General features: G+C 45.4%; 13 non-coding genes and 2 pseudogenes across 13 annotated transcripts; all 15 read right to left on the reverse strand.

Annotated features, from left to right (window-relative positions):
* Nucleotides 1-731: 731 nt before the first annotated feature.
* On the reverse strand, nucleotides 732-922 carry LOC141231755 (U2 spliceosomal RNA). Its single transcript, XR_012298065.1, has one exon. It is a non-coding gene; the product is annotated as a U2 spliceosomal RNA (small nuclear RNA).
* A 1,115-nt stretch (nucleotides 923-2,037) lies between these two features.
* LOC141232362 (U2 spliceosomal RNA) lies at nucleotides 2,038-2,228 on the reverse strand. The gene has a single exon (XR_012298615.1). It is a non-coding gene; the product is annotated as a U2 spliceosomal RNA (small nuclear RNA).
* Nucleotides 2,229-3,343: 1,115 nt separating this feature from the next.
* On the reverse strand, nucleotides 3,344-3,534 carry LOC141232363 (U2 spliceosomal RNA). The gene has a single exon (XR_012298616.1). It is a non-coding gene; the product is annotated as a U2 spliceosomal RNA (small nuclear RNA).
* Nucleotides 3,535-4,648: 1,114 nt separating this feature from the next.
* LOC141232364 (U2 spliceosomal RNA) lies at nucleotides 4,649-4,839 on the reverse strand. Its single transcript, XR_012298617.1, has one exon. It is a non-coding gene; the product is annotated as a U2 spliceosomal RNA (small nuclear RNA).
* Nucleotides 4,840-5,954: 1,115 nt separating this feature from the next.
* Nucleotides 5,955-6,145, reverse strand: LOC141232365 (U2 spliceosomal RNA). The gene has a single exon (XR_012298618.1). It is a non-coding gene; the product is annotated as a U2 spliceosomal RNA (small nuclear RNA).
* A 1,115-nt stretch (nucleotides 6,146-7,260) lies between these two features.
* On the reverse strand, nucleotides 7,261-7,451 carry LOC141232366 (U2 spliceosomal RNA). Its single transcript, XR_012298619.1, has one exon. It is a non-coding gene; the product is annotated as a U2 spliceosomal RNA (small nuclear RNA).
* A 1,115-nt stretch (nucleotides 7,452-8,566) lies between these two features.
* Nucleotides 8,567-8,748, reverse strand: LOC141231809 (U2 spliceosomal RNA). Its single transcript, XR_012298118.1, has one exon. It is a non-coding gene; the product is annotated as a U2 spliceosomal RNA (small nuclear RNA).
* Nucleotides 8,749-9,272: 524 nt separating this feature from the next.
* On the reverse strand, nucleotides 9,273-9,355 carry LOC141231860 (U2 spliceosomal RNA; annotated as a pseudogene).
* Nucleotides 9,356-10,470: 1,115 nt separating this feature from the next.
* On the reverse strand, nucleotides 10,471-10,661 carry LOC141232367 (U2 spliceosomal RNA). Its single transcript, XR_012298620.1, has one exon. It is a non-coding gene; the product is annotated as a U2 spliceosomal RNA (small nuclear RNA).
* A 1,115-nt stretch (nucleotides 10,662-11,776) lies between these two features.
* LOC141232368 (U2 spliceosomal RNA) lies at nucleotides 11,777-11,967 on the reverse strand. Its single transcript, XR_012298621.1, has one exon. It is a non-coding gene; the product is annotated as a U2 spliceosomal RNA (small nuclear RNA).
* A 1,115-nt stretch (nucleotides 11,968-13,082) lies between these two features.
* On the reverse strand, nucleotides 13,083-13,264 carry LOC141231810 (U2 spliceosomal RNA). The gene has a single exon (XR_012298119.1). It is a non-coding gene; the product is annotated as a U2 spliceosomal RNA (small nuclear RNA).
* A 524-nt stretch (nucleotides 13,265-13,788) lies between these two features.
* LOC141231872 (U2 spliceosomal RNA) lies at nucleotides 13,789-13,904 on the reverse strand (annotated as a pseudogene).
* Nucleotides 13,905-15,019: 1,115 nt separating this feature from the next.
* LOC141232369 (U2 spliceosomal RNA) lies at nucleotides 15,020-15,210 on the reverse strand. Its single transcript, XR_012298622.1, has one exon. It is a non-coding gene; the product is annotated as a U2 spliceosomal RNA (small nuclear RNA).
* A 1,115-nt stretch (nucleotides 15,211-16,325) lies between these two features.
* Nucleotides 16,326-16,516, reverse strand: LOC141232371 (U2 spliceosomal RNA). The gene has a single exon (XR_012298624.1). It is a non-coding gene; the product is annotated as a U2 spliceosomal RNA (small nuclear RNA).
* Nucleotides 16,517-17,631: 1,115 nt separating this feature from the next.
* On the reverse strand, nucleotides 17,632-17,822 carry LOC141232372 (U2 spliceosomal RNA). Its single transcript, XR_012298625.1, has one exon. It is a non-coding gene; the product is annotated as a U2 spliceosomal RNA (small nuclear RNA).
* Between the last annotated feature and the right edge of the window lie 186 nt (nucleotides 17,823-18,008).

Here is an 18,008-nt window from a genome sequence, read left to right on the forward strand (position 1 = left end):
GTATATAAAGGCTCAGAGCCTATTATGACACGCGCAGCCAGCGTTCCATTGCCACATTCCATCTACTGCAGGCAGGATACCTGGCTGGCTGAATGTCGCTGAGAAGCTCACAGAGACCGCCATAAGCAACAGTTTAACAGAATGCCACAGACTAATCAACCAAACTTTTTGGGTTGGGTTCTCTTTTATAGTCTGCAGGCATTAAATGAAACAAGTCAGTGTTCCAGCAGAAGGAGACAACGTTTCAGAAAAGGCATTGTAGCAAACCAAAAAAGAAATTTTAAGCGCAGCAGAGTAACCAGCGCACATACCTGTTAGCTCAGGTGAGTTTAAAAGGCTGCTGTTGATAACAAGGGCATTTGCTAAATAGATGGTGTGTGTGCAACAATATACTGAAAGGTCAATTATATTGTGCAGCTTATCTCACCACCTGTAGTTATTTAGGTGAAAGCTCCAAAATGCTTGCCTAATATGTCTGTTTATCCAAAAGGAAGTAAAAAGGGAGAGCTAGAAAGATAGCATTGCATCACATTACATGGCAATGCAATGCACAGTTGCTGAAGTTGAACCAAAATGAGCTTGTAATCTGGCTTCTGCAACTTTGAACATGAAAAATCCAATGAGGAGAAGAAAAGCAAAGCCAAAGAGTCCATCCCAAAATCCGACAAACAAGCAAAATGAACAAAAAACATTGAATTCAATTCTTTCTGATTTTAGAAACTGCATTAAAGAAGGGGTGCACCGGTCCTGGAGATACTGCAATATCAGGTCAATGCGTGGAGTGGACAGAGCAAGCTCTTTTTCCATCTCCCTGTTCTAAAAATCCATTTAATATATGGTCCCCAGATAGGGGACGTATCAGATATTAAACTGATAAGAACAGATACTACACTTGATCTTAGCCAAAAGGCCGAGAAGCGATAACCAGAATTGGTTTCAAACTACGGAGCCACCCAAGGATCCTGAAAAGTCCATTTGTGGAGATGAGCTCCTGGACTCCCGTTAAGAAGACATGTTGTCAACCTCTAGATCCCTTACATGCCTGCACTTTTCGGCTTGCTGCTGCTGCAATCCACGCGTTTTAGATCTGCATAACTCCACCTCTTTAAACACAGCACCTTCACTCCCTGCTGTTCCCACCCGCCTCAACACCGTTGGAAGGGAGGAGAACCAATTAAGGCGGGGGGTGGGGTGGAACGAGCAGCTGTCTACCCTTAGCAGGAGGGCTCCTGATTACATACCTCTCCTGCTGCTGCTGCTGCTGGCTGTCCAGCAGCAGACTGAAGGTGGCTGCTGCTGTGCACAGGTATATAAAGGCTCAGAGCCTATTATGACACGCGCAGCCAGCGTTCCATTGCCACATTCCATCTACTGCAGGCAGGATACCTGGCTGGCTGAATGTCGCTGAGAAGCTCACAGAGACCGCCATAAGCAACAGTTTAACAGAATGCCACAGACTAATCAACCAAACTTTTTGGGTTGGGTTCTCTTTTATAGTCTGCAGGCATTAAATGAAAGAAGTCAGTGTTCCAGCAGAAGGAGACAACGTTTCAGAAAAGGCATTGTAGCAAACCAAAAAAGAAATTTTAAGCGCAGCAGAGTAACCAGCGCACATACCTGTTAGCTCAGGTGAGTTTAAAAGGCTGCTGTTGATAACAAGGGCATTTGCTAAATAGATGGTGTGTGTGCAACAATATACTGAAAGGTCAATTATATTGTGCAGCTTATCTCACCACCTGTAGTTATTTAGGTGAAAGCTCCAAAATGCTTGCCTAATATGTCTGTTTATCCAAAAGGAAGTAAAAAGGGAGAGCTAGAAAGATAGCATTGCATCACATTACATGGCAATGCAATGCACAGTTGCTGAAGTTGAACCAAAATGAGCTTGTAATCTGGCTTCTGCAACTTTGAACATGAAAAATCCAATGAGGAGAAGAAAAGCAAAGCCAAAGAGTCCATCCCAAAATCCGACAAACAAGCAAAATGAACAAAAAACATTGAATTCAATTCTTTCTGATTTTAGAAACTGCATTAAAGAAGGGGTGCACCGGTCCTGGAGATACTGCAATACCAGGTCAATGCGTGGAGTGGACAGAGCAAGCTCTTTTTCCATCTCCCTGTTCTAAAAATCCATTTAATATATGGTCCCCAGATAGGGGACGTATCAGATATTAAACTGATAAGAACAGATACTACACTTGATCTTAGCCAAAAGGCCGAGAAGCGATAACCAGAATTGGTTTCAAACTACGGAGCCACCCAAGGATCCTGAAAAGTCCATTTGTGGAGATGAGCTCCTGGACTCCCGTTAAGAAGACATGTTGTCAACCTCTAGATCCCTTACATGCCTGCACTTTTCGGCTTGCTGCTGCTGCAATCCACGCGTTTTAGATCTGCATAACTCCACCTCTTTAAACACAGCACCTTCACCCCCTGCTGTTCCCACCCGCCTCAACACCGTTGGAAGGGAGGAGAACCAATTAAGGCGGGGGGTGGGGTGGAACGAGCAGCTGTCTACCCTTAGCAGGAGGGCTCCTGATTACATACCTCTCCTGCTGCTGCTGCTGCTGGCTGTCCAGCAGCAGACTGAAGGTGGCTGCTGCTGTGCACAGGTATATAAAGGCTCAGAGCCTATTATGACACGCGCAGCCAGCGTTCCATTGCCACATTCCATCTACTGCAGGCAGGATACCTGGCTGGCTGAATGTCGCTGAGAAGCTCACAGAGACCGCCATAAGCAACAGTTTAACAGAATGCCACAGACTAATCAACCAAACTTTTTGGGTTGGGTTCTCTTTTATAGTCTGCAGGCATTAAATGAAAGAAGTCAGTGTTCCAGCAGAAGGAGACAACGTTTCAGAAAAGGCATTGTAGCAAACCAAAAAAGAAATTTTAAGCGCAGCAGAGTAACCAGCGCACATACCTGTTAGCTCAGGTGAGTTTAAAAGGCTGTTGTTGATAACAAGGGCATTTGCTAAATAGATGGTGTGTGTGCAACAATATACTGAAAGGTCAATTATATTGTGCAGCTTATCTCACCACCTGTAGTTATTTAGGTGAAAGCTCCAAAATGCTTGCCTAATATGTCTGTTTATCCAAAAGGAAGTAAAAAGGGAGAGCTAGAAAGATAGCATTGCATCACATTACATGGCAATGCAATGCACAGTTGCTGAAGTTGAACCAAAATGAGCTTGTAATCTGGCTTCTGCAACTTTGAACATGAAAAATCCAATGAGGAGAAGAAAAGCAAAGCCAAAGAGTCCATCCCAAAATCCGACAAACAAGCAAAATGAACAAAAAACATTGAATTCAATTCTTTCTGATTTTAGAAAATGCATTAAAGAAGGGGTGCACCGGTCCTGGAGATACTGCAATACCAGGTCAATGCGTGGAGTGGACAGAGCAAGCTCTTTTTCCATCTCCCTGTTCTAAAAATCCATTTAATATATGGTCCCCAGATAGGGGACGTATCAGATATTAAACTGATAAGAACAGATACTACACTTGATCTTAGCCAAAAGGCCGAGAAGCGATAACCAGAATTGGTTTCAAACTACGGAGCCACCCAAGGATCCTGAAAAGTCCATTTGTGGAGATGAGCTCCTGGACTCCCGTTAAGAAGACATGTTGTCAACCTCTAGATCCCTTACATGCCTGCACTTTTCGGCTTGCTGCTGCTGCAATCCACGCGTTTTAGATCTGCATAACTCCACCTCTTTAAACACAGCACCTTCACCCCCTGCTGTTCCCACCCGCCTCAACACCGTTGGAAGGGAGGAGAACCAATTAAGGCGGGGGGTGGGGTGGAACGAGCAGCTGTCTACCCTTAGCAGGAGGGCTCCTGATTACATACCTCTCCTGCTGCTGCTGCTGCTGGCTGTCCAGCAGCAGACTGAAGGTGGCTGCTGCTGTGCACAGGTATATAAAGGCTCAGAGCCTATTATGACACGCGCAGCCAGCGTTCCATTGCCACATTCCATCTACTGCAGGCAGGATACCTGGCTGGCTGAATGTCGCTGAGAAGCTCACAGAGACCGCCATAAGCAACAGTTTAACAGAATGCCACAGACTAATCAACCAAACTTTTTGGGTTGGGTTCTCTTTTATAGTCTGCAGGCATTAAATGAAAGAAGTCAGTGTTCCAGCAGAAGGAGACAACGTTTCAGAAAAGGCATTGTAGCAAACCAAAAAGAAATTTTAAGCGCAGCAGAGTAACCAGCGCACATACCTGTTAGCTCAGGTGAGTTTAAAAGGCTGTTGTTGATAACAAGGGCATTTGCTAAATAGATGGTGTGTGTGCAACAATATACTGAAAGGTCAATTATATTGTGCAGCTTATCTCACCACCTGTAGTTATTTAGGTGAAAGCTCCAAAATGCTTGCCTAATATGTCTGTTTATCCAAAAGGAAGTAAAAAGGGAGAGCTAGAAAGATAGCATTGCATCACATTACATGGCAATGCAATGCACAGTTGCTGAAGTTGAACCAAAATGAGCTTGTAATCTGGCTTCTGCAACTTTGAACATGAAAAATCCAATGAGGAGAAGAAAAGCAAAGCCAAAGAGTCCATCCCAAAATCCGACAAACAAGCAAAATGAACAAAAAACATTGAATTCAATTCTTTCTGATTTTAGAAACTGCATTAAAGAAGGGGTGCACCGGTCCTGGAGATACTGCAATACCAGGTCAATGCGTGGAGTGGACAGAGCAAGCTCTTTTTCCATCTCCCTGTTCTAAAAATCCATTTAATATATGGTCCCCAGATAGGGGACGTATCAGATATTAAACTGATAAGAACAGATACTACACTTGATCTTAGCCAAAAGGCCGAGAAGCGATAACCAGAATTGGTTTCAAACTACGGAGCCACCCAAGGATCCTGAAAAGTCCATTTGTGGAGATGAGCTCCTGGACTCCCGTTAAGAAGACATGTTGTCAACCTCTAGATCCCTTACATGCCTGCACTTTTCGGCTTGCTGCTGCTGCAATCCACGCGTTTTAGATCTGCATAACTCCACCTCTTTAAACACAGCACCTTCACCCCCTGCTGTTCCCACCCGCTTCAACACCGTTGGAAGGGAGGAGAACCAATTAAGGCGGGGGGTGGGGTGGAACGAGCAGCTGTCTACCCTTAGCAGGAGGGCTCCTGATTACATACCTCTCCTGCTGCTGCTGCTGCTGGCTGTCCAGCAGGAGACTGAAGGTGGCTGCTGCTGTGCACAGGTATATAAAGGCTCAGAGCCTATTATGACACGCGCAGCCAGCGTTCCATTGCCACATTCCATCTACTGCAGGCAGGATACCTGGCTGGCTGAATGTCGCTGAGAAGCTCACAGAGACCGCCATAAGCAACAGTTTAACAGAATGCCACAGACTAATCAACCAAACTTTTTGGGTTGGGTTCTCTTTTATAGTCTGCAGGCATTAAATGAAAGAAGTCAGTGTTCCAGCAGAAGGAGACAACGTTTCAGAAAAGGCATTGTAGCAAACCAAAAAAGAAATTTTAAGCGCAGCAGAGTAACCAGCGCACATACCTGTTAGCTCAGGTGAGTTTAAAAGGCTGCTGTTGATAACAAGGGCATTTGCTAAATAGATGGTGTGTGTGCAACAATATACTGAAAGGTCAATTATATTGTGCAGCTTATCTCACCACCTGTAGTTATTTAGGTGAAAGCTCCAAAATGCTTGCCTAATATGTCTGTTTATCCAAAAGGAAGTAAAAAGGGAGAGCTAGAAAGATAGCATTGCATCACATTACATGGCAATGCAATGCACAGTTGCTGAAGTTGAACCAAAATGAGCTTGTAATCTGGCTTCTGCAACTCTGAACATGAAAAATCCAATGAGGAGAAGAAAAGCAAAGCCAAAGAGTCCATCCCAAAATCCGACAAACAAGCAAAATGAACAAAAAACATTGAATTCAATTCTTTCTGATTTTAGAAACTGCATTAAAGAAGGGGTGCACCGGTCCTGGAGATACTGCAATACCAGGTCAATGCGTGGAGTGGACAGAGCAAGCTCTTTTTCCATCTCCCTGTTCTAAAAATCCATTTAATATATGGTCCCCAGATAGGGGACGTATCAGATATTAAACTGATAAGAACAGATACTACACTTGATCTTAGCCAAAAGGCCGAGAAGCGATAACCAGAATTGGTTTCAAACTACGGAGCCACCCAAGGATCCTGAAAAGTCCATTTGTGGAGATGAGCTCCTGGACTCCCGTTAAGAAGACATGTTGTCAACCTCTAGATCCCTTACATGCCTGCACTTTTCGGCTTGCTGCTGCTGCAATCCACGCGTTTTAGATCTGCATAACTCCACCTCTTTAAACACAGCACCTTCACCCCCTGCTGTTCCCACCCGCCTCAACACCGTTGGAAGGGAGGAGAACCAATTAAGGCGGGGGGTGGGGTGGAACGAGCAGCTGTCTACCCTTAGCAGGAGGGCTCCTGATTACATACCTCTCCTGCTGCTGCTGCTGCTGGCTGTCCAGCAGCAGACTGAAGGTGGCTGCTGCTGTGCACAGGTATATAAAGGCTCAGAGCCTATTATGACACGCGCAGCCAGCGTTCCATTGCCACATTCCATCTACTGCAGGCAGGATACCTGGCTGGCTGAATGTCGCTGAGAAGCTCACAGAGACCGCCATAAGCAACAGTTTAACAGAATGCCACAGACTAATCAACCAAACTTTTTGGGTTGGGTTCTCTTTTATAGTCTGCAGGCATTAAATGAAAGAAGTCAGTGTTCCAGCAGAAGGAGACAACGTTTCAGAAAAGGCATTGTAGCAAACCAAAAAAGAAATTTTAAGCGCAGCAGAGTAACCAGCGCACATACCTGTTAGCTCAGGTGAGTTTAAAAGGCTGCTGTTGATAACAAGGGCATTTGCTAAATAGATGGTGTGTGTGCAACAATATACTGAAAGGTCAATTATATTGTGCAGCTTATCTCACCACCTGTAGTTATTTAGGTGAAAGCTCCAAAATGCTTGCCTAATATGTCTGTTTATCCAAAAGGAAGTAAAAAGGGAGAGCTAGAAAGATAGCATTGCATCACATTACATGGCAATGCAATGCACAGTTGCTGAAGTTGAACCAAAATGAGCTTGTAATCTGGCTTCTGCAACTTTGAACATGAAAAATCCAATGAGGAGAAGAAAAGCAAAGCCAAAGAGTCCATCCCAAAATCCGACAAACAAGCAAAATGAACAAAAAACATTGAATTCAATTCTTTCTGATTTTAGAAACTGCATTAAAGAAGGGGTGCACCGGTCCTGGAGATACTGCAATACCAGGTCAATGCGTGGAGTGGACAGAGCAAGCTCTTTTTCCATCTCCCTGTTCTAAAAATCCATTTAATATATGGTCCCCAGATAGGGGACGTATCAGATATTAAACTGATAAGAACAGATACTACACTTGATCTTAGCCAAAAGGCCGAGAAGCGATAACCAGAATTGGTTTCAAACTACGGAGCCACCCAGGGATCCTGAAAAGTCCATTTGTGGAGATGAGCTCCTGGACTCCCGTTAAGAAGACATGTTGTCAACCTCTAGATCCCTTACATGCCTGCACTTTTCGGCTTGCTGCTGCTGCAATCCACGCGTTTTAGATCTGCATAACTCCACCTCTTTAAACACAGCACCTTCACCCCCTGCTGTTCCCACCCGCCTCAACACCGTTGGAAGGGAGGAGAACCAATTAAGGCGGGGGGTGGGGTGGAACGAGCAGCTGTCTACCCTTAGCAGGAGGGCTCCTGATTACATACCTCTCCTGCTGCTGCTGCTGCTGGCTGTCCAGCAGCAGACTGAAGGTGACTGCTGCTGTGCACAGGTATATAAAGGCTCAGAGCCTATTATGACACGCGCAGCCAGCGTTCCATTGCCACATTCCATCTACTGCAGGCAGGATACCTGGCTGGCTGAATGTCGCTGAGAAGCTCACAGAGACCGCCATAAGCAACAGTTTAACAGAATGCCACAGACTAATCAACCAAACTTTTTGGGTTGGGTTCTCTTTTATAGTCTGCAGGCATTAAATGAAAGAAGTCAGTGTTCCAGCAGAAGGAGACAACGTTTCAGAAAAGGCATTGTAGCAAACCAAAAAAGAAATTTTAAGCGCAGCAGAGTAACCAGCGCACATACCTGTTAGCTCAGGTGAGTTTAAAAGGCTGCTGTTGATAACAAGGGCATTTGCTAAATAGATGGTGTGTGTGCAACAATATACTGAAAGGTCAATTATATTGTGCAGCTTATCTCACCACCTGTAGTTATTTAGGTGAAAGCTCCAAAATGCTTGCCTAATATGTCTGTTTATCCAAAAGGAAGTAAAAAGGGAGAGCTAGAAAGATAGCATTGCATCACATTACATGGCAATGCAATGCACAGTTGCTGAAGTTGAACCAAAATGAGCTTGTAATCTGGCTTCTGCAACTTTGAACATGAAAAATCCAATGAGGAGAAGAAAAGCAAAGCCAAAGAGTCCATCCCAAAATCCGACAAACAAGCAAAATGAACAAAAAACATTGAATTCAATTCTTTCTGATTTTAGAAACTGCATTAAAGAAGGGGTGCACCGGTCCTGGAGATACTGCAATACCAGGTCAATGCGTGGAGTGGACAGAGCAAGCTCTTTTTCCATCTCCCTGTTCTAAAAATCCATTTAATATATGGTCCCCAGATAGGGGACGTATCAGATATTAAACTGATAAGAACAGATTTTTTGATTGAAGCTGCATCCAAGGCACTGAAAAATGTGACCGAAGTCACACCAAAACAGCGCACGAGGCGAGGATTCATGTGGACCCTTCCCGGAGGAGAGGGTCCCCAATAAACCATCCCCATCCCTCCGAGCCAGAAGGCCACAGCGAGGGTCAGGGATCTCCGATGCTCTCCCTAGCCGAAGCCGGAGAAGAGCCGTTTTCGTGCTCCCAGCTTCCATCTAGGCTGCCACCCTAGTGGAGCTGGAGCCTGTGTTGGTTTCTCAGCCCAAAGCTGACCGGACCTCCGACCGGGTTTATAAAAATTCCCCTTCCTAGCCCGGAGGCCAGGAATAGGGGGGGTTGCTCAGAAAGTATGATTGGCAAAGGTGGGGCGTGCTACGAAGCCAAGTCTTTCTGGGGTTTCCAGTCCCAGTAAGCTTGGACTCCCACCAGGGCGCCTACTCCTGGGGCACATTGCTCCAAAGCCCTCACACTTACCCAGCCTAGTGACTTCGATCCTGGAGGGCCATGTTTTCCATCAGATAACTCTATGAGCCACCTGGCGTACTAACAAGTGCACCAAACCAGTGTGTAATATGCATCAATTGAACAGATACTACACTTGATCTTAGCCAAAAGGCCGAGAAGCGATAACCAGAATTGGTTTCAAACTACGGAGCCACCCAAGGATCCTGAAAAGTCCATTTGTGGAGATGAGCTCCTGGACTCCCGTTAAGAAGACATGTTGTCAACCTCTAGATCCCTTACATGCCTGCACTTTTCGGCTTGCTGCTGCTGCAATCCACGCGTTTTAGATCTGCATAACTCCACCTCTTTAAACACAGCACCTTCACCCCCTGCTGTTCCCACCCGCCTCAACACCGTTGGAAGGGAGGAGAACCAATTAAGGCGGGGGGTGGGGTGGAACGAGCAGCTGTCTACCCTTAGCAGGAGGGCTCCTGATTACATACCTCTCCTGCTGCTGCTGCTGCTGGCTGTCCAGCAGCAGACTGAAGGTGGCTGCTGCTGTGCACAGGTATATAAAGGCTCAGAGCCTATTATGACACGCGCAGCCAGCGTTCCATTGCCACATTCCATCTACTGCAGGCAGGATACCTGGCTGGCTGAATGTCGCTGAGAAGCTCACAGAGACCGCCATAAGCAACAGTTTAACAGAATGCCACAGACTAATCAACCAAACTTTTTGGGTTGGGTTCTCTTTTATAGTCTGCAGGCATTAAATGAAAGAAGTCAGTGTTCCAGCAGAAGGAGACAACGTTTCAGAAAAGGCATTGTAGCAAACCAAAAAAGAAATTTTAAGCGCAGCAGAGTAACCAGCGCACATACCTGTTAGCTCAGGTGAGTTTAAAAGGCTGCTGTTGATAACAAGGGCATTTGCTAAATAGATGGTGTGTGTGCAACAATATACTGAAAGGTCAATTATATTGTGCAGCTTATCTCACCACCTGTAGTTATTTAGGTGAAAGCTCCAAAATGCTTGCCTAATATGTCTGTTTATCCAAAAGGAAGTAAAAAGGGAGAGCTAGAAAGATAGCATTGCATCACATTACATGGCAATGCAATGCACAGTTGCTGAAGTTGAACCAAAATGAGCTTGTAATCTAGCTTCTGCAACTTTGAACATGAAAAATCCAATGAGGAGAAGAAAAGCAAAGCCAAAGAGTCCATCCCAAAATCCGACAAACAAGCAAAATGAACAAAAAACATTGAATTCAATTCTTTCTGATTTTAGAAACTGCATTAAAGAAGGGGTGCACCGGTCCTGGAGATACTGCAATACCAGGTCAATGCGTGGAGTGGACAGAGCAAGCTCTTTTTCCATCTCCCTGTTCTAAAAATCCATTTAATATATGGTCCCCAGATAGGGGACGTATCAGATATTAAACTGATAAGAACAGATACTACACTTGATCTTAGCCAAAAGGCCGAGAAGCGATAACCAGAATTGGTTTCAAACTACGGAGCCACCCAAGGATCCTGAAAAGTCCATTTGTGGAGATGAGCTCCTGGACTCCCGTTAAGAAGACATGTTGTCAACCTCTAGATCCCTTACATGCCTGCACTTTTCGGCTTGCTGCTGCTGCAATCCACGCGTTTTAGATCTGCATAACTCCACCTCTTTAAACACAGCACCTTCACCCCCTGCTGTTCCCACCCGCTTCAACACCGTTGGAAGGGAGGAGAACCAATTAAGGCGGGGGGTGGGGTGGAACGAGCAGCTGTCTACCCTTAGCAGGAGGGCTCCTGATTACATACCTCTCCTGCTGCTGCTGCTGCTGGCTGTCCAGCAGCAGACTGAAGGTGGCTGCTGCTGTGCACAGGTATATAAAGGCTCAGAGCCTATTATGACACGCGCAGCCAGCGTTCCATTGCCACATTCCATCTACTGCAGGCAGGATACCTGGCTGGCTGAATGTCGCTGAGAAGCTCACAGAGACCGCCATAAGCAACAGTTTAACAGAATGCCACAGACTAATCAACCAAACTTTTTGGGTTGGGTTCTCTTTTATAGTCTGCAGGCATTAAATGAAAGAAGTCAGTGTTCCAGCAGAAGGAGACAACGTTTCAGAAAAGGCATTGTAGCAAACCAAAAAAGAAATTTTAAGCGCAGCAGAGTAACCAGCGCACATACCTGTTAGCTCAGGTGAGTTTAAAAGGCTGCTGTTGATAACAAGGGCATTTGCTAAATATATGGTGTGTGTGCAACAATATACTGAAAGGTCAATTATATTGTGCAGCTTATCTCACCACCTGTAGTTATTTAGGTGAAAGCTCCAAAATGCTTGCCTAATATGTCTGTTTATCCAAAAGGAAGTAAAAAGGGAGAGCTAGAAAGATAGCATTGCATCACATTACATGGCAATGCAATGCACAGTTGCTGAAGTTGAACCAAAATGAGCTTGTAATCTGGCTTCTGCAACTTTGAACATGAAAAATCCAATGAGGAGAAGAAAAGCAAAGCCAAAGAGTCCATCCCAAAATCCGACAAACAAGCAAAATGAACAAAAAACATTGAATTCAATTCTTTCTGATTTTAGAAACTGCATTAAAGAAGGGGTGCACCGGTCCTGGAGATACTGCAATACCAGGTCAATGCGTGGAGTGGACAGAGCAAGCTCTTTTTCCATCTCCCTGTTCTAAAAATCCATTTAATATATGGTCCCCAGATAGGGGACGTATCAGATATTAAACTGATAAGAACAGATACTACACTTGATCTTAGCCAAAAGGCCGAGAAGCGATAACCAGAATTGGTTTCAAACTACGGAGCCACCCAAGGATCCTGAAAAGTCCATTTGTGGAGATGAGCTCCTGGACTCCCGTTAAGAAGACATGTTGTCAACCTCTAGATCCCTTACATGCCTGCACTTTTCGGCTTGCTGCTGCTGCAATCCACGCGTTTTAGATCTGCATAACTCCACCTCTTTAAACACAGCACCTTCACCCCCTGCTGTTCCCACCCGCCTCAACACCGTTGGAAGGGAGGAGAACCAATTAAGGCGGGGGGTGGGGTGGAACGAGCAGCTGTCTACCCTTAGCAGGAGGGCTCCTGATTACATACCTCTCCTGCTGCTGCTGCTGCTGGCTGTCCAGCAGCAGACTGAAGGTGGCTGCTGCTGTGCACAGGTATATAAAGGCTCAGAGCCTATTATGACACGCGCAGCCAGCGTTCCATTGCCACATTCCATCTACTGCAGGCAGGATACCTGGCTGGCTGAATGTCGCTGAGAAGCTCACAGAGACCGCCATAAGCAACAGTTTAACAGAATGCCACAGACTAATCAACCAAACTTTTTGGGTTGGGTTCTCTTTTATAGTCTGCAGGCATTAAATGAAAGAAGTCAGTGTTCCAGCAGAAGGAGACAACGTTTCAGAAAAGGCATTGTAGCAAACCAAAAAAGAAATTTTAAGCGCAGCAGAGTAACCAGCGCACATACCTGTTAGCTCAGGTGAGTTTAAAAGGCTGCTGTTGATAACAAGGGCATTTGCTAAATAGATGGTGTGTGTGCAACAATATACTGAAAGGTCAATTATATTGTGCAGCTTATCTCACCACCTGTAGTTATTTAGGTGAAAGCTCCAAAATGCTTGCCTAATATGTCTGTTTATCCAAAAGGAAGTAGAAAGGGAGAGCTAGAAAGATAGCATTGCATCACATTACATGGCAATGCAATGCACAGTTGCTGAAGTTGAACCAAAATGAGCTTGTAATCTGGCTTCTGCAACTTTGAACATGAAAAATCCAATGAGGAGAAGAAAAGCAAAGCCAAAGAGTCCATCCCAAAATCCGACAAACAAGCAAAATGAACAAAAAACATTGAATTCAATTCTTTCTGATTTTAGAAACTGCATTAAAGAAGGGGTGCACCGGTCCTGGAGATACTGCAATACCAGGTCAATGCGTGGAGTGGACAGAGCAAGCTCTTTTTCCATCTCCCTGTTCTAAAAATCCATTTAATATATGGTCCCCAGATAGGGGACGTATCAGATATTAAACTGATAAGAACAGATTTTTTGATTGAAGCTGCATCCAAGGCACTGAAAAATGTGACCGAAGTCACACCAAAACAGCGCACGAGGCGAGGATTCATGTGGACCCTTCCCGGAGGAGAGGGTCCCCAATAAACCATCCCCATCCCTCCGAGCCAGAAGGACACAGCGAGGGTCAGGGATCTCCGATGCTCTCCCTAGCCGAAGCCGGAGAAGAGCCGTTTTCGTGCTCCCAGCTTCCATCTAGGCTGCCACCCTAGTGGAGCTGGAGCCTGTGTTGGTTTCTCAGCCCAAAGCTGACCGGACCTCCGACCGGGTTTATAAAAATTCCCCTTCCTAGCCCGGAGGCCAGGAATAGGGGGGGTTGCTCAGAAAGTATGATTGGCAAAGGTGCGGCGTGCTACGAAGCCAAGTCTTTCTGGGTTTCCCAGTCCCAGTAAGCTTGGACTCCCACCAGGGCGCCTACTCCTGGGGCACATTGCTCCAAAGCCCTCACACTTACCCAGCCTAGTGACTTCGATCCTGGAGGGCCATGTTTTCCATCAGATAACTCTATGAGCCACCTGGCGTACTAACAAGTGCACCAAACCAGTGTGTAATATGCATCAATTTACTAGGGCAGCCCAAGGACAAAACTGCCTTTTCAAAAGATACTACACTTGATCTTAGCCAAAAGGCCGAGAAGCGATAACCAGAATTGGTTTCAAACTACGGAGCCACCCAAGGATCCTGAAAAGTCCATTTGTGGAGATGAGCTCCTGGACTCCCGTTAAGAAGACATGTTGTCAACCTCTAGATCCCTTACATGCCTGCACTTTTCGGCTTGCTGCTGCTGCAATCCACGCGTTTTAGATCTGCATAACTCCACCTCTTTAAACACAGCACCTTCACCCCCTGCTGTTCCCACCCGCCTCAACACCGTTGGAAGGGAGGAGAACCAATTAAGGCGGGGGGTGGGGTGGAACGAGCAGCTGTCTACCCTTAGCAGGAGGGCTCCTGATTACATACCTCTCCTGCTGCTGCTGCTGCTGGCTGTCCAGCAGCAGACTGAAGGTGGCTGCTGCTGTGCACAGGTATATAAAGGCTCAGAGCCTATTATGACACGCGCAGCCAGCGTTCCATTGCCACATTCCATCTACTGCAGGCAGGATACCTGGCTGGCTGAATGTCGCTGAGAAGCTCACAGAGACCGCCATAAGCAACAGTTTAACAGAATGCCACAGACTAATCAACCAAACTTTTTGGGTTGGGTTCTCTTTTATAGTCTGCAGGCATTAAATGAAAGAAGTCAGTGTTCCAGCAGAAGGAGACAACGTTTCAGAAAAGGCATTGTAGCAAACCAAAAAAGAAATTTTAAGCGCAGCAGAGTAACCAGCGCACATACCTGTTAGCTCAGGTGAGTTTAAAAGGCTGCTGTTGATAACAAGGGCATTTGCTAAATAGATGGTGTGTGTGCAACAATATACTGAAAGGTCAATTATATTGTGCAGCTTATCTCACCACCTGTAGTTATTTAGGTGAAAGCTCCAAAATGCTTGCCTAATATGTCTGTTTATCCAAAAGGAAGTAAAAAGGGAGAGCTAGAAAGATAGCATTGCATCACATTACATGGCAATGCAATGCACAGTTGCTGAAGTTGAACCAAAATGAGCTTGTAATCTGGCTTCTGCAACTTTGAACATGAAAAATCCAATGAGGAGAAGAAAAGCAAAGCCAAAGAGTCCATCCCAAAATCCGACAAACAAGCAAAATGAACAAAAAACATTGAATTCAATTCTTTCTGATTTTAGAAACTGCATTAAAGAAGGGGTGCACCGGTCCTGGAGATACTGCAATACCAGGTCAATGCGTGGAGTGGACAGAGCAAGCTCTTTTTCCATCTCCCTGTTCTAAAAATCCATTTAATATATGGTCCCCAGATAGGGGACGTATCAGATATTAAACTGATAAGAACAGATACTACACTTGATCTTAGCCAAAAGGCCGAGAAGCGATAACCAGAATTGGTTTCAAACTACGGAGCCACCCAAGGATCCTGAAAAGTCCATTTGTGGAGATGAGCTCCTGGACTCCCGTTAAGAAGACATGTTGTCAACCTCTAGATCCCTTACATGCCTGCACTTTTCGGCTTGCTGCTGCTGCAATCCACGCGTTTTAGATCTGCATAACTCCACCTCTTTAAACACAGCACCTTCACCCCCTGCTGTTCCCACCCGCCTCAACACCGTTGGAAGGGAGGAGAACCAATTAAGGCGGGGGGTGGGGTGGAACGAGCAGCTGTCTACCCTTAGCAGGAGGGCTCCTGATTACATACCTCTCCTGCTGCTGCTGCTGCTGGCTGTCCAGCAGCAGACTGAAGGTGGCTGCTGCTGTGCACAGGTATATAAAGGCTCAGAGCCTATTATGACACGCGCAGCCAGCGTTCCATTGCCACATTCCATCTACTGCAGGCAGGATACCTGGCTGGCTGAATGTCGCTGAGAAGCTCACAGAGACCGCCATAAGCAACAGTTTAACAGAATGCCACAGACTAATCAACCAAACTTTTTGGGTTGGGTTCTCTTTTATAGTCTGCAGGCATTAAATGAAAGAAGTCAGTGTTCCAGCAGAAGGAGACAACGTTTCAGAAAAGGCATTGTAGCAAACCAAAAAAGAAATTTTAAGCGCAGCAGAGTAACCAGCGCACATACCTGTTAGCTCAGGTGAGTTTAAAAGGCTGCTGTTGATAACAAGGGCATTTGCTAAATAGATGGTGTGTGTGCAACAATATACTGAAAGGTCAATTATATTGTGCAGCTTATCTCACCACCTGTAGTTATTTAGGTGAAAGCTCCAAAATGCTTGCCTAATATGTCTGTTTATCCAAAAGGAAGTAAAAAGGGAGAGCTAGAAAGATAGCATTGCATCACATTACATGGCAATGCAATGCACAGTTGCTGAAGTTGAACCAAAATGAGCTTGTAATCTGGCTTCTGCAACTTTGAACATGAAAAATCCAATGAGGAGAAGAAAAGCAAAGCCAAAGAGTCCATCCCAAAATCCGACAAACAAGCAAAATGAACAAAAAACATTGAATTCAATTCTTTCTGATTTTAGAAACTGCATTAAAGAAGGGGTGCACCGGTCCTGGAGATACTGCAATACCAGGTCAATGCGTGGAGTGGACAGAGCAAGCTCTTTTTCCATCTCCCTGTTCTAAAAATCCATTTAATATATGGTCCCCAGATAGGGGACGTATCAGATATTAAACTGATAAGAACAGATACTACACTTGATCTTAGCCAAAAGGCCGAGAAGCGATAACCAGAATTGGTTTCAAACTACGGAGCCACCCAAGGATCCTGAAAAGTCCATTTGTGGAGATGAGCTCCTGGACTCCCGTTAAGAAGACATGTTGTCAACCTCTAGATCCCTTACATGCCTGCACTTTTCGGCTTGCTGCTGCTGCAATCCACGCGTTTTAGATCTGCATAACTCCACCTCTTTAAACACAGCACCTTCACCCCCTGCTGTTCCCACCCGCCTCAACACCGTTGGAAGGGAGGAGAACCAATTAAGGCGGGGGGTGGGGTGGAACGAGCAGCTGTCTACCCTTAGCAGGAGGGCTCCTGATTACATACCTCTCCTGCTGCTGCTGCTGCTGGCTGTCCAGCAGCAGACTGAAGGTGGCTGCTGCTGTGCACAGGTATATAAAGGCTCAGAGCCTATTATGACACGCGCAGCCAGCGTTCCATTGCCACATTCCATCTATTGCAGGCAGGATACCTGGCTGGCTGAATGTCGCTGAGAAGCTCACAGAGACCGCCATAAGCAACAGTTTAACAGAATGCCACAGACTAATCAACCAAACTTTTTGGGTTGGGTTCTCTTTTATAGTCTGCAGGCATTAAATGAAAGAAGTCAGTGTTCCAGCAGAAGGAGACAACGTTTCAGAAAAGGCATTGTAGCAAACCAAAAAAGAAATTTTAAGCGCAGCAGAGTAACCAGCGCACATACCTGTTAGCTCAGGTGAGTTTAAAAGGCTGCTGTTGATAACAAGGGCATTTGCTAAATAGATGGTGTGTGTGCAACAATATACTGAAAGGTCAATTATATTGTGCAGCTTATCTCACCACCTGTAGTTATTTAGGTGAAAGCTCCAAAATGCTTGCCTAATATGTCTGTTTATCCAAAAGGAAGTAAAAAGGGAGAGCTAGAAAGATAGCATTGCATCACATTACATGGCAATGCAATGCACAGTTGCTGAAGTTGAACCAAAATGAGCTTGTAATCTGGCTTCTGCAACTTTGAACATGAAAACTCCAATGAGGAGAAGAAAAGCAAAGCCAAAGAGTCCATCCCAAAATCCGACAAACAAGCAAAATGAACAAAAAACATTGAATTCAATTCTTTCTGATTTTAGAAACTGCATTAAAGAAGGGGTGCACCGGTCCTGGAGATACTGCAATACCAGGTCAATGCGTGGAGTGGACAGAGCAAGCTCTTTTTCCATCTCCCTGTTCTAAAAATCCATTTAATATATGGTCCCCAGATAGGGGACGTATCAGATATTAAACTGATAAGAACAGATACTACACTTGATCTTAGCCAAAAGGCCGAGAAGCGATAACCAGAATTGGTTTCAAACTACGGAGCCACCCAAGGATCCTGAAAAGTCCATTTGTGGAGATGAGCTCCTGGACTCCCGTTAAGAAGACATGTTGTCAACCTCTAGATCCCTTACATGCCTGCACTTTTCGGCTTGCTGCTGCTGCAATCCACGCGTTTTAGATCTGCATAACTCCACCTCTTTA

Source organism: Phyllobates terribilis, unplaced genomic scaffold (genome assembly GCF_046119375.1).
Source record: "Phyllobates terribilis strain yellow unplaced genomic scaffold, ASM4611937v1 Scaffold_538__1_contigs__length_1162401, whole genome shotgun sequence".
Classification (NCBI taxonomy): domain Eukaryota; kingdom Metazoa; phylum Chordata; class Amphibia; order Anura; family Dendrobatidae; genus Phyllobates; species Phyllobates terribilis.